Source organism: Canis lupus, chromosome 2 (assembly GCF_003254725.2).
Source record: "Canis lupus dingo isolate Sandy chromosome 2, ASM325472v2, whole genome shotgun sequence".
NCBI classification, from domain to species: domain Eukaryota; kingdom Metazoa; phylum Chordata; class Mammalia; order Carnivora; family Canidae; genus Canis; species Canis lupus.
This window is the reverse complement of record NC_064244.1, coordinates 77,422,974-77,450,157: the sequence shown is the minus strand read 5'-3', so window position 1 is coordinate 77,450,157 and position 27,184 is coordinate 77,422,974. Positions and strand designations below refer to the sequence as shown.

Genomic DNA, 27,184 nt, shown 5'->3' with positions numbered 1-27,184 from the left:
AAAAGATATTTGTGTTTGTTTTAAATTGCTGCACAGAGATGAACTCATTTGTTCTTTGTAAAACTTTTGGGTTTTTTTTTTCCCCCTTTGAAAAGCAGTTCCTTCCATCCTGTGGCTTCACACAACCCCCGGGGCTCTAAGGAGTTTGAGAAGTACAGTCTCAAGGGAGGTTAGACCTTCGAGGTCCCCTGTGAGGGGGGAAGCCAGAGCCAGTTCTCGTGATGGACCACCTGGGCACTCGGCGCTGGTGGCCACGGATGCACGCCCTGCAAAGACATTGCTCATCTGAGCTCTAGGGCCTGTCTCAAGTTCACCGGGAAAGCAGGGAGAAAACACGACGTCATCCATGCCTGGCACTGATCTTGGCCAACCCACCCTCACTCCACATTTCCAAGGCCACAGAGGGCTGTGTCCCAGACAGACACCCCATCATCCTCGTTCCTCTCTCTGCCCTGGGCTGGCTGGGGTCTTATTCCAGAATTCCTGCCTCTGTGCACGTTAGGACCTGGCCGCCTACGCTCTGGTCCCCCCTAGAGCATCTGTGAGTCTGAGGATGGGCTGCTGGGGGAGACAGAAGAATGGCACTTGGAACAGAGTGACAGTAACAGAATAACAGAATTGAAGGACAGAGACGGAGACATGAAGCAAGAGAGACCAGCGTGTGCCTCGGGCACCGGCTACAGGAAGTTTGAAACCACACTCTGCTTTCTTTTTCTGTTTTTAAAAAATAATTATGTTAAAAAAAATCCACGTTTATTTATAGAAAAGAATTACTGATGAATGAAAAGGAAAAGAATGTCAGTAATCAGCAGCCTCACAGCTCACAGAGAACCAGTCTTGATTTCGAGATCCCCTCTCAGACGTCTCTCTGTGCGTACTTGCACACAAAACAGTTTGCCCGTTGAAATGCGATGCTGCTGTTCATATTTCGATGATCTGTATTTTTAACCATTATTTTTTTTAATTTTTATTTATTTATGATAGTCACACAGAGAGAGAGAGAGGTAGAGACACAGGCAGAGGGAGAAGCAGGCTCCATGCACCGGGAGCCTGATGTGGGATTCGATCCCGGGTCTCCAGGATCGCGCCCTGGGCCAAAGGCAGGCGCCAAACCGCTGTGCCACTCAGGGATCCCTTTAACCATTATTTTATCATCCATTTTCATATTAATGTACCTCAAGTCATTCGTGAAGGTGGTGGGGTATTTTGTCTCATGAATGCACCATGTGTTCATGAATCGGTTCCCATAAGGGCCACGTCTAGGTTTTTCCATTTTCCACCATCATCTGCAGTCCTGGGATGCGCGTGCCCGGACATGCGTTTTTCATATCTGGCCCTTTCAGAGTTTCGATATGTGCCTTACCTCTCTACCTGCCATTTCGGCTGGGGAGCATCTGGTGGTTGGGATCCCACACCTGCATCTATGTTGAGTTGTCGATGACCCTGATTTAAGCCATGAAGGTTGGAACTCTCAGCCAATGATCCGTAGATGAAGCCACTTTTGACCAACTCAGAATCATCACCACACTTCACTCCTTGAGGTTTCAGAAAGAAGGTAATGAGCCCCTAAGGCCACATTTGCTTTGAATTCGTAGTGATTCTAGGGTCTAGACCCATTTCCCTCTGCCACCTCTAAACTTACTTTCCTGCCCCTCCCACTATTTATCTCTGGCTAGCTCTAGTTGAGACTTCAACTTGGAATTCTTCCTTGATCCCCTCTGTCTACCTCCAGGGACACGTCTAGCATATCTGGTCCTAAGCCCCCATCCCCTTATCTACTCCCTCAGCTTTGTGGAGCTAAGCCATGGGCAAAGGGAACCCCACCTTTGACCTGGCTCAGGCCTCCAGGGGAGCACACCTGTCCCCCTATGGTAGAGGTGGAGCATCTCATGGGTTCTGAGAGGTTCTTGTCTTTGTCCTCTATAACCTCTTTCCTGTGTCCTCCAGTTGTTTGGACTAAGAATGTGAGTCCAGGAAAAGAAGGGTTTGAGGAAGAGGTGTTCTTATCACATCACGAGAGTAGCAGGCCACCTGAAGCCTGGTCCCAGTCAGACGCCATGACCTTAGACCATCAGATGGCCAACTCTACTAAATACCTGGCCGAGAGGGATTTTATTTGGAGTTGGGCTCACCCATTATTCCAGATCTTAATTTCTCAACCATGTCCATGCAACTCCAGCTTTCTGTGAGCTTCTTATAAGTTCCTCCTGAAAAAGTGCGAGTAGGTGGAAAGGAGGGTTCCAGAGACAAACATGGGAAAGAATGCACCCTTTACCTGAACTTGGAGATTCACATGGATGCTGGAGTGTTAGGAGCTCTTGGAAATTCCGTCATTGGAAAACCGGCCTGATTTTGTTTAATCCTGATTTTTATCTTGAATTTCTCTGCCTGTGGAATTCATTTCCTGCAAAATACTTTTGAGTATTATGTAAAACTCTGGGGGTGCTGAGAAACAGTTTGGGAAATGCTATTGGATCAAGGGAAATCATTAGAAAGTTGCATGTGTCTCTGTGTTTCCTAGAGGCTGTCATTGAGTCGTATTTGGGACTATTTTGTTGGGTTTTTTTCAAAGGGCGCTCTAACAAATAGGCTTAAAAAACCCATTACTGCATGTACATTCAGGGATGTGGCTAGGGATATCTGTGCATGACACTATTTGGTGTCACCTGTATACACAATATGAGAATTTTCTTTTTGGACTAAATCTTGGAAAAGCTTTGTTTCCTCTGAGGACAGTTGTGTCTGTCCATACTGCTTAGATATTCCAAACTATATATTGTACTTTCCCATGTTTGCTTTGGCCACCAGGAAGCTCAACCATAGCCATTATGAAATAATACATTTAGTATATGGTGCTACAGTCTGTCTCCATTCCCTAGTGTACAAGTCCTTTTTTTAGAAAAAAGATTTTATTTATTCATGATAGACACACGCACACAGAGGCAGAAACATAGGCAGAGGGAGAAGCAGGCTCCCCATGGGGAGCCTGATGTGAGACTTGATCCCAGGACACTGGGATCACGACCTGAGCCAAAGGCAGATGCTAAACCACTGAACCACTGAGGTGCCCCTAGTATAAAAGCCCTATTCTAGTTTATGGTTTACTTCGTCCTGAGATCTGATGTTCCATCTTTGGATTTATATTTCATTTGTATATATTTTTGGTAAATAATTCCAAAATATTTGTACAAAGAGGAGATGTAGAAAAAAAGAAGAGACATGAAGATAGAATAATAGAAGAAAAATTGGTAAATACTCTCCCTGTGGTGTTTCTCATGAATGAACAAATAAATAAAATATTAAAAAAAGAAATAAAAAAATTGGTAAATAAAGCAGGGACAGTGTGGGTGTGTAATGTGGCATCTCTTGCCTGAAATGAAACCCCTCGGCTCTCGCCTCCTTTGACTCATGCTGTCCTGGATACAGGAGCCTGGAGACAATATGTGCCTATCCGAGAACACCTCTCCAATTGTCCTCTGCTCACCACATTCCAGGGAGCACAGACCCAGGATCTGGACCACTGGGCCATGTGAAAATTAGTCCTCCCAAGCACGGCCTGTCACCCATTAAACTGTTCTGCAGAGTGATCAGCCCAAGGTCAAGAGGCGGCCAAACCAGCTTCTCTTTTCTCTACAATGTCCAGTCTTGGCTTTTGCAGAGTCTTCCTGGGAGGGAGACACTCAACTAGAAATATTAGAGACTCCTGGGCACCTAGGCTTTGAATCGTGGTGGCATGGCTATTTTTGAGCAGGCTGGTAGGTCAGATTATCCTGTGTTTAAATCTGAGCTGTGTATCTTTGAGTAGCCAAGTTAATCTCTCTGATTCTTAGCTTCCTTTCCTATTGAAAATAGGAATCTATTCCTATTCCCAAATCTTTTGGGCATAAAAGTCAGAAAACTCAGGCACCTGGGTGAATCAGTGGTTGAGCGTCTGCCTTGGACTCAGCTCATGATCTCAGGGTTCTGGGATCAAGTCCCACATCAGGTTGCCTGCAGGGAGCCTACTTCTCCCGCTGCCTACGTCTCTGCCTCTCTGGGTGTGTCTCATAAATAAATAAATAAAATCTTTAAAAAAAATCCAGAAAACTCAATTCAAGCTAGTATAGTCCACAAGGAAAGGGCATTTCTTGGCTCATATGACTGGGAAGTCCTGAGGCAGTCTGGCTTTAGGTGAACCTCACCCTGTGGCTCTCACAAGAGCTACCCTTTGTTGAGCGTTTTCATGGATTAGGCACTTACTGTCCACCACACATCTAGGAAATAGATTTTATTTCTACTCTGTGGGTGAGGAAACTAGGTCACAGAGAGGTTAGGTGGCCATACATGGCTAGCAGGTGACAACAGGATGCAACCCGAAGGAATCTGGCTCCTGCACCAATGCTCCAGTCACTAAATTAGATTCCTCCTTTGCCAGCAACATGTGGGGGGAACACGCACCTTTAAGGGTAAAGAAGGAGCCCCTAACACCTGGCCCTCCCTACCCCAGCACTCCCACCTCACTACTATGATCTGCTTTGAGCCCCTACAAGCCCCTTTGTCCTGTTGTTTGGACTCCAGACTCCCACGTGGCTCCTCATCTTGGATTGCTAATCTCCAAAAGGCTCTATCATGCCCTATTCTGGTCCCCTTCACCCACCTATCCCCGACTCCTAAAAGACCTTCCACTCTGCCCTCTGGAGTTGGGTTATCAGCAAAATAATCTCCATTTCTTGACTTCTTCCCTGGACATTCCTTTTGCCAACACATGCTACTGGGACCCCGGCTCCCCTTTGGGCTTCTGCTGTCCCTCTTAGGTGGCGGCTGTTGCTCTTTTCATCACCTTTGTACCGAGGGGTCTGGAGGTGGGCAGGATCCTCTTTGCTCCTGATTGCCAAGTGTAGACCCTTATCCCTCCCCTCATTCTAATTAGATTTGGACTTCCTGTCATCAGATTCTACTTTCTACTGTCTTCTGCTGACTTCTGGCTCATTCTTCTCATTTTCCAGTGATCTGGGCTCCTGGCTCACTGTTGGTTTCCCCCCAACTCCAGTCTGAATTTGTGATGGTTGCAACATATTTGTGGATGATCCTTCTAAGCCTTGGAGATCTCAGTTCCTTGGCCACCCCTCCTCCTGTGATCTTCTCTCCCATCCAACCCAGTCTCTCACTCCACTGACCATGCTCTGTTTTACTAATAAGCCACAAATCGGTTTTGTGCACCCAAGTCTACCTACCAGTTCCTGTCTTTCTAGTTCACTTTCTTTAGTATGCAAACTCTCACAATCTGTGGACATTGGAACCTCTAGTGCTTCTATCAGCATTTTATGGCCTCTTGTCTTTTAATGCCCTTACTTGTCTCCTTCCCCAGCTACAATTCCATGGTTAATTGTAAGTCACTTGACTTCTTGATAAAATCCAACTCTCCGTGTGTTCTGGGCCTGTCCCAGGGATGCTAAACAAGGCTGAAAAAAAAAAAAACAAAAACACAACCTGCTGACCATGATCTTCCAATGGGGCTTTAATGCTTCCAGGCAAGCACCCAACATGTCTTTAGTCCATTCATTCTCTCCTCTCCAGAGTGGCTAGTTGGTATCTTCTGCTCTCTCCTTAAACCCCTACTTCTTCCCAATCCTTACTCTCATCTGTTGACCTTCCTGCCTATTTATTGGGATATTGAAACAATCACCCATCAGGATCTCTCTGCACTCCTATTCCCATAGGTAAACTGTTCTGGCTATAGCCAGTCCCTCCATTTGTGAACTTGAACCCCTCCCCCACGGTCTGGTCATGGACATTGCACCGACAATTCTTTCTTCTCTTTTGTACAAAATCACTTCTCTTGCTTCCTTCAGGATCATTCCTCAGCCATAAAGATATATATTATTTTTTCTTATAAATTCTTCTCAAGTGCATATGCAACATTTTTCAAAATAGATGATTTAATAGGCCATTGAACAAGTCTCAATAAATGTAAAAGGATTGAAGTCATATAAGGTATGTTCTCTGAACACAATGGAATAAAATTAGAAATCAATAACGGAGGGAAATTTGGGAAATTCACAAACATGTGCTAATTCAACAGCATACTTCTAAATAATTAATTGGTCAAAAAAGAAATCACAGGAGAGGGCAGCCTGGGTGGCTCAGCGGTTTAGAGCTGCCTTCAGCCCAGGGCCTGATCCTGGAGACCCGGGATTGAGTCCCATGTCAGGCTCCCTGCATTGAGCCTGCATCTCCCTCTGCCTGTGTCTCTGCCTCTCTCTCTCTCTGTCTCTCTCTCTCTGTCTCATGAATAAATAAATAAAATCATTAAAAAATATTTTAAAAAAACCCAACTCTTCTAAAAAAATAGAAGGGAGGGAACATTTCTGAACTCATTCTGGACATATATTCCCCTAATACCCAAACTAGACAAACATATCACAAAGAAAAAATAGAGACCAACATTCTTTATGGATATAGATGCAAAAATCCTTGACAAAATCTAGCAAACCAAATCCAGCAAAATATAAAAGGAATTATATACCATAACTAGGGATTTATCCCAGAAATGCAAGATTGGTTCAATATAAAAAAATCAATGCAATATAATTTTATTAAAATAAATGAGAAAAAACATATGATCATCCCAATAGTTGCAGAAAAAGCATTTGGTGAAATTCAACACACTTTCATTATGAAAACATTCAGGAAGCTAGGAATGGAAAGGAACTTCCTCAATTTGATAAAGGGCAACCACAATAAAAAATAACCTATTGAAAACCTACCTGGCTTTTTTTTTTTTAAACTGATATTGACAAGCTGATTTTAAAACTCATATGGCGATACAGTGGACCCAGAATAGCCAAAACAAATTTTAAAAAGAAGAATGAAGTTAGAGAGCTCAGTTCTGATTTTAAAACTTACCAAAAAGCTACAGTATTCAGGACTATCTGGTGCTAGCAGAAAGGGAGAGATAGAGTTCAGTGGAATTGAGAGTCTAGAAGTAAAATCATTCTATTTATGGCCAATTGACTTTCAACGAGGATGCTAAAACAACTCAAAGGGGAAATTGTCTCCAACAAATGATGCTGGTTCAACTGGATATCCATGTACAAAAGAATGAGGTTGGACATTTTATATGAAAATTAACTTAAAATTGATCAAACCTAAATGTAAGAGCTAAAACTCTTAGCATTCGGAAGAACACATAGTTGAGAATCCTCATGACCTTGGATTAAGTAATAGTCCCTTAGATACAACACATAAAACACAAGCAACCTAGGGGAAAAAATAGATAACTTGATCAAAATTAGCAGAGAAAGTCTCACAAGTGCGAAAAGAGAATCCATAGAATGAAAGAAAATACTTGAAAATTTGATGTCTGATAAGGGTATAGTACCTAGAACACATAACAATCTTTTACGACCCAACAGCAAAAAGACAAACCAATTAAAAAATGGGCAAAGGAGTAGACATTTCTCCAAAAAAGTTACCTAGTGATCAATAAGCATATATGAAAAGATGCTCAGTATCATTTCTTATTAGCAAAATGCAAAGCAAAACCACAATGAGACCATTTCACAGCCACTGGAATGACTATAATAAAACAAGCAGACAGTAACTGGTCTTGGGGAAGATGTGGAGAAATTGAAACCCTCAAAAAAAAAAAAAAAAAGAAGAAACCCTCATAATTCCTATTGGGAAAATAAATCATGCAGGTACTTTGGGTTTTTTTTTTTTTTTTGGTACTTTGAAAAACATTTTGGCAGTTTCTCAAAAAGTAAGATAGGATTACCCCCTGACTCAGCAATTGCACTCCTCAGTATATACTCAAGAGAATCAAAAACATGTTCACATAAAAACTTGTAAGTGAATGTTCATGGCAGGATTATTTATAATAACCAAGAAGGTGAAAATAACCCAAACCCATTAACCAATAGAGAAGAGAGAACATGGTTTATCCATACGATGGCATATTATTCACCTCTAAAAATGAATGAAGTCATGACACATGTTGCAACATGGATGAACCTTGAAAACACTGTGCTAAATTAAAGAAGTCAGGTAGAAAGGGTTACATATTGTTTGATTCCCATTTATAATGTCCCCAAAGGCAAATACATGGAATCAGAAACTGGACTGGTGGTGACAGGAGATAGAAGGAGGAGTATTTGGGGGGTGATTCCTAACTGGTTTGGAGTTTCTTTTTGGGATGATGAAAATATTCTGGAATTAGACAATGATAATGTTTGTACAATCTTGTGAATATCCTAAAAGACAAGAAATTGTCTTTAAGCCATCGAAGCCTGTCTTTACAGGATGTGAGTTATATATCTCCATAACTCCTGGGACCCAGGTTTTCACTGTTGGAGAAGGAAGATACAAATATTAAGAGGGAGAAAACCAGAAAAAAATTTGAGGTTTTGAATCAGAATTAAAGGTCGGTGTGAATTCATGGCTTTCAATTAAAAAAAAGATAGATTCAGAAATAAATATAGATGTGTGTGCGTGCTCACATGTGTGTATCCTGCTCTCTCTGCTGAAGGTGCCTAGGAGCGGTGATACCCCCATGACAACCCTCAGAGCACAATTCAGATCTTGGTTTCTAAATACCATCCTCCACTAATGGCTCTGCTAAGGAGTCCAGGGAAGCGGAGCACCTTGGAGAAACAGCTGATTCCAAGCTGGGGTAGAGATGGTACATAGTGAGCCTGGAACATCATGTGGTGCCAAAAAAAAAAAAAAAAAAAGGAACTGTTCAAAGAACAATGTCCCACTGTCCAAATCAGGGACAAATTGGCAACAAAATAATGATAATAATGGATTAAAACTCATGAAATAGGAAACCATGAGTCCATAGAGATATAAATCAAAAAAGGAATGAATTGAAAATGTCATGAAGAAAAGGATAGTTCCAGAGTTTCAAAGTACTTCCCCGAACAATACTTACTAATTGCAAAAGGCAGACACTTCCGTAATCAAGAGATAAAAATGAACATCAGTAATGGGATACAGCTAAACAGTGTTCCACCTGATCGGACGCAGTGAGAACTCGCTGCTGCTCCCCTCATGTTCCTGCTGATGATGCAAAACTTCAATAGAATCGTGAGGAAGTGAACAGTCAAAGCCACATTGAGGGATATTCTATAAAATCATTGGCCTGAAATCTTAAAAAATGTCAAGATCATGCAAGTCAAGGGAAAGCCAAGGAACTGTTCCAGATGAAATGAGTCCAAAGAGACTCACCAACTAATTGCACCATGTGGTTCTAAACTGGATCTTTTTGCTATAAAGGACATTGTGGGGATAGCTGGTGAAACTTGCATGAGGGTCTCTGGATCAGCTGGCATTTACTTCCTGATTTTTATAGTTTTTTTTTTTTTTAAGGTTTCATTTATTTATTCATGAGAGACACAGACAGAGAGGTAGAGACACAGGCAGAGGGAGAAGCAGGCTACACAGGGAGCCCGATGCGGGACTCGATCCCAGGGCTCCAGGATCATGCCCTGAGCCAAAGGCAGACACTCAACCGCTGAGCCACCCAGGCGTCCCTGATTTTTATAGTTTTAATGTGGTTGTATGAGGGAATGCCTGTATTTGTGGGAAATACATACTGTTGTACTTGGAGGTGATGCATCAGATTTTCAATTTATTCTCAAATTTATTTTATCTAGGAAAAAGACTTCTTGGTGTCAGTGATATGCTGGCGTCCACATATCTGTATTTTCCCAACTATGCATTTAGTAACGTCCTGTTGGTAGCTTGAAATGGGCTGTGGTGGGATTATTTACACCACGGAAATTAGCGAATGTTACAACTCAAGACTTTTTTGCACTGGAGAGCCATTTGTTGAACATTTATCAGGACACCATTCTTTGTAGCATCTTCCCAACATTTTGGTACATTTCTTGGATCTCAAACATTTATTAAGTTAAAAAAAGAGGAAAAAATTTATTGACAAGTTACTGTTTCAAACCTTCCTTTGAACAAGGCTTGCTTGCTACAATAAATACATAAAGAGCATTTGTATTTTTTTACTCAAGTATAATTAAATACAGTGTTTTACTGTATCAGGTGTACAAATGATTCAGCAATTCTATACCTTTCTCCTTACTCATCACAGAAGTATAGTCTTAATCTACTTCAGCTATTTCCCCCCCACCCCCCTACCCTCTCCCTTCCTCCTTCCCCTCTGGCAAGATTTCATTCTTTTTTACGGTTGAGTAATATTCTATTTCATATAGTATTTATCTATTATATATATATATTATACATCTTTATCCATTCATCTATTGATGGACACTTGGGCTGCTTCCATGTCTTGGCTATTGTAAGTCATGTTGCAATAAACATGTGATGCATATATATCTTTTCAAATTAGTGCTTTGTTTTTGTTGGGTAAATACTCAGTAGTGGAACATATAGTAATCCTATTTTTAATTTTTTTTGAAGAACCTCCATACTCTTTCCATAGTTGCTGTAAAAAAAAAAAAAAGAGGAGCATTTGTATAGCATTTTACAGTTAACAGAAGTATATACTTCTATACCTTCCTTTAAGATTCTTGACAACTCTATAAAATAGGAATGATCATACCCATTATAATAGAGGCAAGTAAACTGAGACTGAAGTAAATTAAGTTAGGATCTTAAATATTAGAATAATGGCTCTTTTTGTACATCTTTGTACCCTCAGTGCCTGGAGTATTTGCATACACTAGTTGCTCAATAAAAGATGTCTGAGTATCTCCAAGAGGGAGAGGAAAGTCTCCAATCCGGAACTTATAACTATATATAGTCATCCTAAAATTGAATGCACCCCAGTTTGAGTCTAACTTCTCCCCAACCACCTTTACCAGCCCCCATGGCCCCAATCCCAGTCCTCTCTGTCACTTTGGTTTTCTCCTCCAGGCCTACTCTATGCATTCGTGTTTTCCTCTAGGCCACACTGGGTGGCAAGTTCATGGCCAACTCTGACAATCCTGGAGCATTAGTGTTCTCCCTGGGAACAGGATCCACCAGCCTTCTTTCTTTCTTCTCTCTGTTGACCTTAATTTTCCTACTCTCTTTTCATAAAAAACGAGCATGAAGTCATCTCCCTAGCAATTGAGTCACCTTCTTCTGCACTGAGATGTCCAGACGGGTAATTTCACGTCAGAGTAAAGTCCTGGTTTTATAGCTTTGGCCCCACATCACAGGAAAAATTACCAGGGTTGTCTGGCTTTTTCTTTACAGTGAATTTGTGCCGTAAAATAAACAGCTGTGACCTGAAAAGAGGAGGAAGGAGAGACAGGACAGTTTTCCAATGTAAGGAAGCGTGAGGGTGAGGACACGAGGAGGTGAAGGGTGCGGCTTGGAATTTCTTTTCTTTGGTCATCTCTGGGGAACTGTCTTCACCCTACAGAGTCAGCATTACCCATTCATCCTCAAGAAATTTGTCTGCCTCCTCATACAACTGAGCCAGCAACCAGGGAGATCTTCGTCCGGCTGGTATCAGGACTGAGGTCAGAGCATGTGGCTGGCGCTCTAAGTTTTCTGCCTGCAGCGCAGTTTGCTCACAAATGGATCTCTCATTACAAAGAAAAAGGAACTCATTCCAAACAGCTCACTTTAAATCAAATTTTGTTTAAGGAGTGTGAAGAACGTACTATTTGTGTCTATGTGATCATTTGCTGAGATAGTATCAATTTGTGCTTTTGTTCTCACAATGATGGGTAGTTTCCTCTTTTTCATCCCAAGAAGGTAGCCGGAAGCAGAAGTTTCCAGGTCCCCCTTAAGCCAGAGCCCCCAGGGCCTGAGCTCCTCTGGGTGACCAGAGTGGGATTGTCTGCGAGAGGATGTGGTTCCAACGGTTGGCAGAAGCAGCTCCTAGTAGGGAGGGGACAGAGGAGGAATAGGGGAGGGCTCCCCCAGAGAATAGGAAGGGTAGGATGGAAAAATTTAATGAGTTCCAAAAAAGCGGAGTTGGCAGGACCTCTGATGGGCATAGCTGTGAGCTGAGAAGAGGGAGTTCTGACCCCAGGCACAGAGAACTCCGCCCCTGCCACTACTGCCACCGCCACCCAGCCAGGGCAAAGATGTCCTGTGCACAATCTTGGCTCCAAGGCAATAGAAATGCCACCTTCAACGTACGCTGGGATGGTGGATCAGCAAGTCCAGGGAGGGCTGGTGGTCAGAGGGTCTCTTCTGGGATGGTTCAGGCTGTACAAGCCCCTGAGGACTTTTGCACAATTCTCAGGAGAGGAGGGCTTTGAGGAATACAACTGAGATGGAATTTTCTGGCAGCCAGGCCGGTGGGGGCTCATTAGCTGATTTAGAAAATGAGCACTTCGTATGCCAGATTGTTAAGGAGTTTAATGCACACTCATTACACCCCTTGTATAAACACCGACGTTGATCCACGTAACAAACTTTATACTTCTTTTACTTTCAAATTGTATCTATATGGGCGTATTCTACCTAACATGAGATTCAAAAAAGCTCTGTCACATACGAAATCCCATGTTATCCTTACATTACACTTTGATGGTGAATTAGGGAGATACTGTCTGACTTGTTGCACCGAGAGAAATCTGATCTATAAATGGGTCTTTTGTGGTTCTTTCCTGTGTCCTGGGCGGGCTAGATTGGGCCTCCTGCTGTCCCACTCAACCTTGAGATTGGCCCTCAGCATTTGGGGCCTCTTGGGCTTTCACTGGTTTTGAAATTTGTCAATATTTTGCTTCTCTCTCATTGCCTTGTGCTCTGCATACGCGACTACCCCATGCTCGTTTCTGTTGTCTGTCAACTCTTTACACCTGTCCATTCTCTCCATCAATTCCAATCTTCTCAGCATGGGCCATTTGTGTTTCTTTGCTTCAACAACTGGCTCAGATCTAAGAGACATCTAATGAGCACCTCCTACGTGTCAGGCATTATGCAAGGTGTTCTCATATGGTAACTCATTTACTCTTTATGTGGGAGGTAGAGCATGTCTGGTTTTTAGACATGGAATCTAAGAGTCAGAAACGGTAAGGATCGTGTCCAAGGTCGCCGAGCTGGGAATTAGTAGCACAGGGATTCATTATCTTCCTTTTCGGGGTCTGAGTCTCTGTTCTGTGCCTAACTAGCCCCACTTGGTTGCCTTACACAGTTTCTGGGTTCTCTATCCACTTCCAAAGAGAAAATAAGATTGATGTTAAAAGGAAATCTACTCCGTATTTCCCTGAATCCCATCTTGAATGTTAGTACCTGTCCCAATTTAAAGTCACCCCTGGAGTAAGAAGTCCATTTTGACTATTATCTGAGACATACTAATAGAACAGTCACCCTCATTCTTGTAGTTCAGCACCCCAAAGTGGGTTTCATGGGATGCATATTGCATGGGACGTTTTGCAAACGATCTTGAGAAAGGGGGTGTTAAGTAGAGTTAAACAGGATTCACCTTTGCAATTCCTTTTTATCCAAAAATGTGCATTTGAATTGCCAAGGGATACATGGGGTGGACATATACAACATTGTTTCCCAAACTTATTTAATCATAAAACCTCTTCTTCCCCTTTCAGATAGAACATTTCCCTGGATGAGGATTCAGTAGAACACAGTTTCAGAAACTTGGTGGAGGTTCTACTCAGCTGAGGACATTTTAGCTTTTTGCCATGTGGTCCCTGAAAGTCAACCAAAGTGATTTTGGTCTCTGAAAACAGCCAAAGGGGAAACTGAGCTGATGTGACTTCCCTCGCAAGAAAAGTCCTTAGGACTTGGATTTGGCAGGCCACCACTGGACACTGCCCCTTTGGGGTCCCGAGCAATGATTGGAGCAGCCCCTCATCTGACAGAAGGGGAAACTGAGCCCAGAGAGAGAAATCAGCTTCTCTTAGATCATCCAGCCAAGAGCCCAATCCCTGCAATCCCACACCCAGCACCAAGAGGTTAAACCTTACTGACTGCCGTGGCCCTTTTCATACTTTACCTTGTTTAATGTTTAAGAATGATACGTGCACAGTAACTATCTGTAAAGGTAGGATTGGAAGATAAAATTCAGGATAGTCATTTGAGTTTGAACTTCAGACAACAAATAACACACCAAATAACTCAATCCATATATTGATTTGTTAAATTTTACAATCTTGCCTGAGTCCAGAGCCCTCGGGGAGCTTTTAGCCAAAATGCAGTGGAAAGCATGGAAAGGTTGAACATTAGGGTCACATTCTAATCTTACCACTTACAGACATTGGGACCTCGGACAAGTTACTTGACCTCTCTGAGCCACAAAGAGTTGTGGTAAGAATTAACCAAAGAAAACATACGGGAAAACTCCTAGTACACTGCTTGGCAAGTAATTGGCATTCAAAAATGGCAATTCTTATTGTTCTCTTTTACTCAGAATAACATTTTTTTCTTGGGCCCTTGTCCTAGTCAAAAAAAAAAAAAAAAAAAAAAAAAAAGCATAGTTGTGGATCCTGGGAGCATTAGTTGGAAATGTGTACCTGCCTGCCTTGGTAACCTCAAGCACACCCTTCACCCTATCATCTCCTACAACTAGAAAAATGCAAAGCAATCAATGGAATGTGGGCTTGGGCACATGTGACAGACACTGCTAGATGTTCACCAGGTGAAGATCCGGGTTTTGTGGAAGCTGAAATTTATGCAATTTGAAATTTATGCATATTAAGAAAAATAATATGAAACTAAGTATATACAATTAAATATAGGGCATGGGCTCCTGGGTGGCTCAGTGGGTGGGGATCCAACTCTTGATTTTGGCTCAGGTCGCGAACTCAGGGTTGTGGAATTGAGCCCTGTGTTGGGCTCTGTGCTGAGCAGGAAGTCTGCTTGTCCCTCTCCCTCTGCTCCTCCCCCCTCTCCTGCTTCCTCCCTCTCTCTCTCACTCTCTCTCTCAAATAAATTAAAAAAAAATTAGACATAGGGCATTGGAGGAGGATGGACAAATGAGTTACCCTGAAGCTTAAGCGTCATTAACTTTTCAGTAAACCTATTTTGATGCCAGCCCAATATCCACTCTCCACTTCTTAATTTTTTAAAAAAGATTTTATTTATTTATTTGAGAGAAAGAGAGAGCAAGCACAAGTGGTAGGAAGGGGGAGAGGGAGAGGGAGAAGTAGACTCCCTGCAGAGCAGAGAGCCTGATATGGGGCTCCATCCTAGGACCCCGGGATCAGGACCTGAACTGAAGGCAGACATTTAACTGACTGAGCCACCCAGGTGCCTTCTGCTTCTCAATTTTTTAACAGAAACCGAATTTTATTTGGGTGATGCTATGGACTCAATGTTTGTGCCTCTTCAAAATTTATATGTTGAAAGGTAATCCCCAACGTGGTAGTATTTGACGGTGAGGCCTTTGGGAAGTGATTAGGTCACGAGGTGGTGTCCTCATGAATGAGGCTGGTACCCTTATGATATAGGCCTCAGCCCTTCTGCCATGGGAAGTGGCTTATGAACTGGGAAGTGGGGTCTCACCAGATACCAAATCCGCCACAGACTTGATCTTGGCCTTCTCAGCTTCCAGAACTGTGAGAAATAAATTTCTGATGTTTTAAAATCACCAGTCTGTGATATTTTGTTGTAAGAGTGCAAACAGACTAAAACAGGTGGCAATTGTCCCAGCTAAAAAAAAAAATAACACTCCCCTCCACTTTCCAGATTCTCTTGCAGCTAGGCATGTGCACATGGCCTACCCTGTCAAGGAGACGTTAGCAGAAATCTGTTGATCAAGCCTGCAGAAAAACAATTGTTTCCTTGATTAAAAGGCACAGATTCAGCTGGTACACTTTTGTCTTTTTCTTTTCCTTCCTCCTCTTCCTTCTTGAAATGAGAACATATTCAAGGAGGTGCAGCAGCTATCTTGCAGCCATGAGGACAAAAAACACACCTTAATATAGCTGGTTGGAAAGTTTGAAGGCTCCTGGATCCTGGGTGGTAACTTGGAGCCACTATGCCTGTACTGATGGTCTATCTCCAGAATATTTGGTATGTAAGGAGAATAAATCCCTTTGTTCCAGCCATGGTAGTTTGGTTTCTGTTACATGGAATCAAATGCAATGCATCGGAACAGGATCGGAAATACCTGGGTTCAAATCACAAGTCTAACACTTGCTGTTTGGATGACTTTGGGCCATTTACCTTAATTCTCTGAAATTAAAAAAAAAAGATTTTATTTATTTATTTATTGAGAGAGAGAGCACGCATGTGTGCATGAATAGGGGAGGGGCAGACGGAGAGGGAGAGGGATAAGCAGACTCTGCACTGAGCATGGAGCCTGACACAGGGCTCAGTCCCAGAACCCTGATATCATGATCCAAGCCAGAGTCACATGCTTAACCAACTGAGCCACCCAGGTGCCCCCAATTCTCTGCAATTTAATCATCATATTTAAAACACAAGGGTTATAGTGGTGATTACGTATCAGAACAGAGAACTCAGACAGACTATATATTTAGGAGGCTGATGTATGATAGACATGGCTTTGCAAATGAGTTGAAAGAGGACAGATTATTGAGCAGATGGTGTTGGGAAAACCACTAGCTCTAGAAAAAAGAAGCTGAGGGGCACCTGGGTGGCTCAGTTAAGCATCTGCCTTTGGCTCAGGTCATGATCCCAGGGTGCTGGAATTGAGTCCTTCATCTGGATCTTTGCTTAGCGGGGAGCCTGCTTCTTCCTTTCCCTCTGCCTGCCTCTCCCTCTGCCTGCTGCTCACCTTGCTTATGCTCTTTCTCTCTCTGTCAAATAAATACATAAATCTATCTTTTTAAAAACTTAAAAAATAAAAAAGAAGTTGAACCTCTGTTTCCTACAATATGAAAAAAATCCCCAGTGGACTTAAGACCTACCTACAAAAGATAAAAACCATAAAACTAATAGAAAAAAAGTGTAAGATTATATCTTGGACATATTGGCATGGGTATGGATTTCCAAAACAAGAGTGTGAAACACAATTTTTTGGGAAAAAAATAGACTTAGCTACATATACACTAACATATTTTTTAAACAAAGGACACCATAAGCCAAGTTAACAGATGGATGGACCAGAAGGAGATATTTTCAGCCTAAACCAACAGAGAATTATTATCTCATGTCTAGGTTCTAGGCCTGCACTGTTCAATATGGCCATTGAACACTTTTTATGTGACTAGTATAAATTGAACTGCATTTTAGGCATAAAATAGATAACAGATTTCAAGAGATTAGTATGCATAAAGAAATGTAATGTGTCTGAATAATTTTAAATTGATTACATGTTGAAATAATATTTTGAGGTGAATGAAATAAATATATTGTCAAAATTAACTTCACCTATTTCTTTTTACTTTTTAAATATGGCTATTAGAAAAACTTTAATTATGTATGTGGCTCACAATATATTTCTACTGGACAGTGCTGCTCCTTGGCAATACAAGAAACTCCTGTACATCTGCAGGAAAAAAAGAGTGGGGACTCAATAGAATAACAGGCAAAAATCATGAACAGGAAACTTATAGAAAAAAGGGGAGGGAGGTGGGCGGGGGGTGGGGGTGACTGGGTGACAGGCACTGAGGGGGGTACTTGATGGGATGAGCACTGGGTGTTATTCTATATGTTGGCAAATTGAACACCAATAAAAAATAAATTTATAAAAAAATGAGATAGCTAAGCATGCAATGACATGGAAAGACTTCCAGGATATAGCAGATTAAAAAAGCAGATGAGACATCAATGATATACATTGTCTAATATGAAAGAGTAAAACGTATGTATTTTTAAAAAATGAACATCAACTCCTTTAAGAAAAAAGAAAAAGAAAAAAGGGGAAACCCAAATGGCTAAAAAGTAGATGAAGACAAAGAACCAATAACCAGAGAAATATGAATAAATACAACAAGAGTAACTTGACCCATCTATTGAGCAAAAATGCAAAATTAGTAGTTCCAAATAGTGACAACATTTGAAAAAAGGGGATCTTCCTGCACTGCTGGTGGAGTGCAGTCTGGCAGAGCCACTCCTGAGTAACTCTAGTCGCCCTAAAGAAACTGTGTTTGTGTGTGTGTAAGGCAGATGTCCAGCTTGTGGGTACCAATCTGGTTCATGGGCAGTGCCCGTTCTGAGTGGGCAGTGCCTGCATCTTGATGGCTATTAAATAGTTTGAATAACAGGCATATGTATATACTATGAACAAGCTATTCCACTGCTAAGAACACTCCTCTGAGAAACTCTTACACACCTCTGTAAGATTAGAGAAATATAAAATAAATACCAAATTGATTTGACACCCATCAAATGTGCACACAATCTGACTCAGAATTCTTTGTGGAGCCAGGAGGTAGAAATTTCCTTGGTGTCTACCACTGGGGGACTACTAGGTAAAACCTGGTCTATGCATTCAATGCAATTTTATGTAGAATCCAAAAGTAATGATCCAGATGTGTATGTAACAACATGGATAGATTTTTCTTTTCTCTTTTTAAAAAAGATTTTATTTATTTATTCATGAGAGACACAGAGAGAGGCAGAGACATAGGCAGAGGGAGAAGCAGGCTCTCTACAGGGAGCCCGATGTGGGATTCGATCCCAGGACCACAGGATCTCACCCTGAGCCAAAGGCAGATGCTCAACCACTAGCCATCCAGGCATCCACATGGATAGATTTCAAGAAGAAAGTATTGAGGAAAAAAGAAGGAACAGAATGATATTTATAGTACAATTCCATTGTGTGAATTAAAAAAAATCCATGTGATACAGTTTCACATTTGTGTATATATCAAAATAAACAAATGAAAGATAAATTAGATGGACTTGTATTAACTAAAATCAATTTGGGTGCTTATGGTGGGAGAGAAGAAGAGAAGTGGAAGGGAAGATGAAGGGGAGGAGAAAAATAAAACAAAATAAAACCAATGTGGGCCTCTTTCTAGGGTTGCCATATTTAACAAATAAAAATACAGGACACTTAGTTAAATTTGAATTTCAGATAAAGAACAGATACTGTATCTTTTTATTTTTTAAAGATTTATTTATTTGTTTGAGAGAGAGAGAGTAAGCGTGCATGATTCGGGGGGCGGGGGGGGGGGAGGAGAATCTTCAAGCAGATTCCCTGATGAGCACAGAGCCTGAAATAGGGCTTGATCCCACCACCCATGAGATCATGACCTGAACCGAAACCAAGAGTCAGATGACGAATCAACTGGGCCACCCAGGCACCCCAGAATAGATAATATTTTAGTGTAAGTATGTCTCCATACTTAGACCTGTAAGTATATATCTATAATATTGATCATGCTGAACAAATGGCAAAATTCAAATTTAACTGGATATCCTGGACTCAGGATATCCTTGATAATCTGGCAATCCTAGTCTCAAGATATAGGTAAATTCTCTCCTTTATCTGGCTGAACTGGCTAAGGCAGTGATAAAAGTGATGTTCATCAGATCACAGTTCTTGGGAGCTCAATCCCTGCTTACTACAGTGACAGCCCTGAATGGTCATTGGAACTGCCCATACCTTTCTGGTCGGGTCACTGGATGTAAGAAGGCTATCTCTTTGGATGTATGGGTGGTATGGATTAAGGGTCTCTGGCTATTTACAGTAACACTCAAACCTTACACGTGTTTAACCCTTGTACTGTGTCAAAGGCCTGACATTAGGATACCATGGGAACATTCAGCGCATCGCTTCTCACTCACATCCTACAGGGAAGAACACCTAGGAAGCTGAGAGAGAGAGAGAGAGAGAGAGAGAGAGAGAGAGAGAGAATGTAATAGACAAAATCATGGACGTTACTGCCAGTCCAATCTTGGTTCAAATCCCAGCCCTGCCATTTATTAGCTCTGTGACATAAGGTCACTGACCTCCTGAGTCTTGGTGATTTTATCTGTAAAATAGGAGAAAAAAAACAGATACTTCCCAAGTCTGTTGTGAGGATTATAAGAAATAATAGTGAGAGGCATGGTAATAAAACATACGTAAAGGGCTTAGCACAACCATAGAAAATATTTATTTTTGTATTAAAAAAACTTTGGGGAGAAATCTGAAATATTGGCAGTGGTTAAGTGCATGAGACAGCATATATAGTGCTCAGCACATGATAATGGCTCAATAAATAATCCTTATCTTTTTCTATTACTATTTCTTGGCAACGGGCTCATAAATCATGGTTATTCTTTTCTTTTCACTTTTTGGTGATTTGTCCCTGTATTTTCTAAAATGAAAGCATGATTATGTTTGAGCCAACAGACGTTTGTGGGGCACCTACCATGTCCTGGGCACCATGTTGGTTGCTTGGCATAGAGTGGGAACCAACAAGGCTGTAGTAGGAAAAGCAGGCTGAGATGACAGGAGGTTATCTCTACAGTTGCTATTCTCCTTACTGTTCTTTGTGCTGTAGGATCTGTAGACTAGTTACAATAAATGAGATAAGCAACATAGTCTTCAGGGGCTTAGCACCTTCCTCTAGCCTTTCAGACCATATCACTCCTTTCCATCAGGTACCATCTCTCTTTTTTTTTTTCCTATACTAATATTTCTAGAGTACTAGAAAGGGGCACCAAAAATCACCTAGCAGTGCCCATAAATTTTACAGATGAGCTCCAACCTGTGGCTTCTCCCCTCTCCCACATTCTGCTCCATCAGTGTTCTTGCTCCTTAAGAGACAGAATTAGGTGGTATTAGATATTCTAGACCAAATGTTAAAAGTCTCCAAGTTCAAGTCCCCAGATAGCAAAAATACTAGGTGAAATATATTCTGAGCTTACATTCTGGTGTCAGGGTGTGTGCTGAGTCCTTTCAATATGATTTCTTGCTGATGCCAAGACACCCAGAAAGGTGTCTGAAGAAAGACAGCTTCATAAAATAGTTTATTCTAAAGTATTAACAAGTGCTGGCAGAGCCAGTCCCCTGAATCCAGTGATTTCAAAAATGGCAGGTGCAAAAGTATCTTTAATCACAGTGTTTTTTGTGGAACATCATAAAACTCATATATACTTGCCCCAAAGGACAAGTTAATGCAACTATGTTATATGTTCAACCCAAAAAAAGGAGAAAGAGAAAGGTTGGATGAAGCATGAATCTCTTTGAACTTCCTAATTTTAGGCTGCTACTTGTTTATATGTGTAGTCATTTTAGAGCATTCATCAGATAGCAGACAGATACTATATTTATTGGGGGCCTTTTATGGGTTGGACTCGCGGTAGACAGATGGTATTAGGTTCCAAAAGTCTGGGAAAAGACGTATTTATGTGAGAAAAACATTAAGATTGACAGAAATTCAGGACCCTTTCTGGGAATGTTTATAATTTGAAAGAGGTTTCACTATTTTTCAACAGAGAAGGATAATTCTGATGGTGGAATTTCAGCCAGTGTGATATGTCAAGATAAGATAGGTATTTGGGGACATATCTCAACTCATGTACCTGTGGCAGCACTTTCCTTGTCATGGCAGGGGCCTTCCCAGTAGATGGGCTTCAGTGCCAAAATATATTTGAAGCTTCATTCTTAGATAAGGTGGGATAGGGATTCTTGGGACTTTTTTGATGGGAGTTGGCCTTTCTACAGCTCTGAAGAAATGAGAAGAGAATAACTGGAAGAGGATGACCTGGTGGCACTTGCCCCATTAGTGGCCATCTGGGTGGTGGAGTACGTGTTTCCAGGTGTGTCCAGGTTGTCATGTTGACAAACACGTCAGTCTGCACCTACCCTGCTGTTTTCAGAGAAATTCTCTTTTCTTCCTGGTGTCCTTTGCTCTGGGGTTCAGCTCCCTCAGCTGTGACTCCGAATGAACCAAGGCCCCAAGGAACCCTATGTCTCTACTCTGTCTCTCAGTATCTAGAAATCCTGTCTGTAGGAGGGGAAGGAAAGGCAATAAAAGATCACTGACTTCAGAGTGTCGAACCAAAGGATTGCTTCTTCCTACCTAGGTGGCCATGGCAAGTTGTCTTAAGGACCTTTCTGGGCTTCAGTTTCCTAATCCAAAAGTGAAAATAATGATAGAATCTTCATTAGAGGGTTGTCCAAGGATTTAAAAAAAATGTATAAAGGTGCTTTAGCAAAGTGGTAATGCTCAATCAGTAGTAATTTGAATGATTATTAATGTCCTAAAAATTCAAGATATGGGATCACTTAATCTCTAGGGAGACTCGTGAATCTTGCATGCATCTGTCTCCCAGTGCCTTTTTCCTGATGACACAAAATATACTTTGCATATTTCTTGGAAGAGAAGTGGCATTCTTTATGGGGTGAAGTCTCCTGCTCTAGAAGGGAATTCAGAGGAGTGGAACAGACGAGATGTTGGATTCTGATCTCTGTGAATGACTCACCTGCTTTGGCTTGGAATCTACCTTTGCAAAATGGAGACAATAAAACGCTTTCCCCTTCACTCCCCAACCCCTTTTTCAACATATGAGGCTTGTGGGAACACTGATTAGCCTGTGAACTCATGGTCTCCATCTATTGGAGGTGATGACAATGGTTGTGATTTATAGAATTGAAGATTTGTTTTCAAAGCAACCCTTCCTGATACCTAGAAGTGAAGACTTTGTTCTATGTGGAGTTAGGCAGGTGTAGGTGGGAATAGTATGAAACACAACCTTGGAGAACCAACAGTCCTATAATTGATATTTGTGCCTAAATCTATGCAGTAGACTAAATTATTCTCAAGAGTTTGGCAACAGGATAGTTTTGTTTAAAACTTTGTAGTTAGGAGCACAGGCTCTGGAGTTGGACTCAGTGTTGAATTCCAGCTCAATTCTTGCTAGCTGTGTGAATTTGGATGAGTTTACTTAATCTTGTTGTGCTTTAATTTCCTCATCTGTAAAATGGGAGTAATGGTAGTACTCATCATAAGATTGTTTTGAAGATTGAATGAGTTAAAGAATCTAAAGCTTTTAGAACAGAGTGCCCGACAGAGTAGAGGCTTAGTAAGTGCTAGCTTTTATCTATCTATCTATCTATCTATCTATCTATCTATCTATCTATCTATCATCTATCATCTATCTTATCTATCATCTGTCTATAGCATCATCATCTACATTGAGCAGTGCAGTGTAGAAAGAATCTAGGATTTGAAACAGATCTTTCCAATTCTGCCTGTACTACTTAGAAGATTTGAGACATCTGGGCACTTACTATTCTTGAATTTTTGTATTTGGTAATGGATGAAAGCTGAAGATACTTAAATGAACTGTATAAAGTACAAAAATATCTTAAAAGCATCAAAGACCTAAAAAGATAGTGAAGAGTAGTGGCGGAGATCTGGGAACAGATAGGATCCCAGAGAGGTGAGCCATGTACTCAGGGCTGCTTTTGATCGGGAATACTTGCTGATATCAGATAAACAGCTGGAATATTGAGCTACCTTTTGGCAGCCTCTCAGAGCTAGGAGAATTAAAGTAGGATTTTGAATCCTATCAAGAGTAGTGATCCTGGTAAACAATTTCCATTTTCACCTGAGACTCAAAAGTGCTGTGCCCTAGGTGAAAATGTGAAGTGGACCTAACCAGCTCTAGTTCAGACTACAGCTAACTAGTCTCTGAGTCATTAGAATGGCCCAGAAAACTTCAATCTTTTAATTTGATTAAATTGTCCTGGACCAGTTAGTACCCTCAGGTATTTGATAGAAGCTAATGAGCTAATAAAATTTTTTTGGAAGAACATACCATTATTCTAGGTCTTAAATTATTTTAACAAATATGTTTAAAAATACAAAGTAATTAAAGATAACTAGGTGCACTAAAAGACAAGACACCATGAGTGTCTACATAAACAACAGACAACAGAAACAGACCCATATGGACTACCATTGTAAGACTGATCAGAAACCAACAATAAAACAACAACACGCATTATGTTCTGAGAGATACAACCTAAGCTGGAAAATTTGGTTAGGATACAGGAAGTGATTAAAAGTGACATAGCAGATTTTAGAAAGAACCAAATAGAAACTCTAAAACTAAAAAAATATAAGAACCAAAACTAGGAGTACAATGGATAGGTTTAATATCAGATTAGGCACAGGTAAAGAAAGGATTAACAGCATATACTATAAGACAGGTAAAGAAAATCTCCAGAAAAAAAGGATAGGGAATCAAAAAGAAATGAAGTACAGAAGAGGTAAATGACATAAAATGCCCAATTTAGGATTAATTAGAGCCCTAAAAGGAAAAACAGAATGGTATGGAGGTTGTATATGAAGAAAATGATTAAAAATTTTCCAGAAGTGAGGGCACATCTCTCTACAGACACGTGAAGCCCAGAAATTCCCAGACAGAATAAATAGAAAGAAATCAGACTCTGGACACCTAATGGTGAAACTGCCCCAGTGGTTCCCTGTTTCTGGAACATTCTTCCACAGTGCCCATTCTAGCTAAATCCTATCCACAAGTCACATCTTGATTTACATCTAACCTAAATTAAAATGCTTTATTCTCACCTCCTCTCCCCAATGCAGAGTTAGGTGGCTCCTCCTCTGTGCTCCTATAGCATTCCAAGCTTATTCAGATTTTTAAACTTACCATATTAGAAATTGCCTTTTTATCTAGCAATATCTCACACCAGACTATGAGCTCTATGAGAGCAAGGAATGTGTCTTTATTGCTTTTTGTTGATTCCTAGTATCCCAGCACAGAGCCTGGCACACAGAAAAGTACTAAAAATTCTCAAAGGAACGTTGCCTGTACTCTTTGAGCCTCATTTTTCTCATCTGGAAAATAGGTACAGTACCAATCTCATGGATTCCTATATGGTTGTTAGAATTTAAATTAGATAAAATCTGTACCAGACATCTACCGACATAATAATGCTATATTTTTGGGGTGCCTGGGAGGCACAGTCAGTTGGGTGCCTGACTCTTGGTTTCAGCTCAGGTCATGATTTCAGGATCATGAGATTAAGCCCTGTGTTGGGCTCTGCGCTCAGCACAGAGTCTGCTCGAGTTTCTCTCTCCTCCCTTTTCCCTTCCTGCTCGTGCTCTCTCTCTCTCAAATAAATCAATAAATCTTAAAAAAATAATGAGGGATGCCTGGGTGGTTCAGCCGTTGAACATCTGCCTCCAGCTTAGGGCGTGATCCTGGTCTGGGGATTGAGTCCTACATAGGGCTCCCTGTGAAGAGCCTGCTTCTTCCTCAATGTCTCTGCCTCTCTGTGTCTCTCATGAATGAATAAATAAAATCTTAAAAAAAATACTGCTATATATTTGACCTTCCTGACCCTCTGTTTTCTTATTTGTCCAATGGGGAAAATAATACCAGTTAAATCATTTTTATTACTGCTGAGATAAGCTATCAATCATGTCATAGTTTACAGTGAACTAACAGGAGTTAAATGAGTTAAAGGGAAACCAGGCTGCTTTGTCACATTTCTACTGCGTGTCATTTCCTGTGCTGGGAACTGTATATTCATTACTTCATTTTAAAGTGGATTAAAAAGTGAGGCATACAGTTTTTTTCTTCCTAGTTAGATGCTTGAGAGCTCAAAGCCTTGCAGAGACCCCATCACAGAAGAATTGTCTTGGAGGAAGAGGAAGTAAAAAAGAAAAAAAAATGTTTTATATTCTGGGTAAAGCTCTTGATTTTCAAGCTCCACTGTGCAAAGTCTGAGCTCAAGGAGGAGATAGATTACATTGCTGAGCAAAAGACTTTTTTCTTCTGTATTCTCAGCAATTAAAAAATATATTTTTGGACAATACAGATCTGCTAAGTCCAAGGAGCCTAATATCCCTCTTCCTATAGCTACTGCTCTTCCCAGAAATAAATATCCAGGACAGTAAAAAACCAGCCCCTTCTGGAAGGGTGAGAAGGGGCAAGGGATCAACATCTCATGAAGCCCATTCGATAGGACTCAAAGCCCTGTCCTCAGTTATGTTTAGCCAGTGACCACACTTATGTTTAGCATGACACACTCATTCACTTCTCACAACACTGTAAGGCTGCAGTAGCAAGTGCATAGTGAAAGATGCCATCATGAATATACCCTCCAACTTCAGACATTGCACACAATCAAAGCTTGTTTTCCCCTGACTTAGTCCCATGAGAATGTTCCTGGGCAATGGGTGGTTTTCCTCCTTAAGGTGACTCAGGGACCCAGGCCTGGAAGTGACACACATCATTTCTGTTCACATCTCAATGGCAAAAATTTGTTTTTGGCTGGATCTGGGTGCAAGAGGGGCTGGGAAATGCATTCCATGGTTGGGCAGCTGTTTCTAATAAGAAACAACTTCATGCTCTGGAAGAGGAATCAAGGATTTTTGGTGGGTGGCTAGTCATCTCTTTTGTACAAGTCTTATGATTGTTATTGTTATTATTATTAATCATCATCACTGTCATCATCATCCTCATTTTTGGATGGGGACACTGAGGTGCCCATGCTTAGGAAACTTTTCCCGGATCTGTAGCTAGGAAGTAGTGGAGGTAGGATTTGAACCCAGTTAGTGCAAGTTGCAAATCCCGTGTGCTTGCCACATCATCCTGCTAGCTCACAGTGATGAAGGAGGCCTAGTGCCTGCTGTCAAGAAAAAGATGATGTCAGGGGTGCTTGGGTAGGTCAGTTGGTTAAGTGTCTGCCTTAGGCTCAGGTCCTGATCTCAGGGTCCAGGAGTCGAACCCTGGGTCTGGGCTCCTTGCTCAGCGGGGAGTCTGCTTCTCTCTCTTCCTCTGCCCCTGTCCCTGCTCACGTGCTTTCTTTCTCTTGCAAATAAATAAATACAACCTTAAAAAAAAAAAAAAAAAACCAGAAAGTTGGTGTCAGACATGTCCCTGAAATTTTATTTTTAGGAACAAAGCTTTTGAAAAAAGCTAAATAAGCACTTAAAAATGAGTACTTTCACAGTTATCCAAAGTCAAAGCTCAAATGCTATCTTCTCAGAGGGGACTTCCCTGCTCCCCTTGCCATCCAGCCACCCTGAACCCCAAGATTCTGTTTCATATGCCTTAACAACCTCTGCGATTTTGTCATAGTGCTGTCACCATCTGAAAGCAGACATACATTTGTTTCTTGGTGGATTGACTATCTCCCCAGTTAGCATATCAGCTCCCTGAAATAAGTTTACTACTTTTCCCAGGATAAATGTTGCAATGATTTTTTTTGAGGTTAGGCATCAAGTCAAATGGTGGTACATTTTTAAGGCATAATTTAAAATGGCAGCAAGGTGAGGAAATCCCAGTGGCTCTAGCTGTGCAAAATAAAATAAAGGCTAATTAAAATAAAGTGTGTATATGTGTGTGTAAGATGTTATGATGAGCTAAATACAAAATATAGAAATTAGAC

At 41.2% G+C, this 27,184-nt stretch overlaps 1 long non-coding RNA gene across 1 annotated transcript; it reads right to left on the bottom strand.

Annotated features, from left to right (window-relative positions):
- Positions 1-10,155: 10,155 nt before the first annotated feature.
- On the bottom strand, positions 10,156-11,666 carry LOC125754473 (uncharacterized). Its single transcript, XR_007408798.1, has 3 exons — positions 11,375-11,666; positions 11,074-11,225; positions 10,156-10,438 (listed from the first exon to the last, which is right to left on the bottom strand). It is a non-coding gene; the product is annotated as an uncharacterized LOC125754473 (long non-coding RNA).
- Between the last annotated feature and the right edge of the window lie 15,518 nt (positions 11,667-27,184).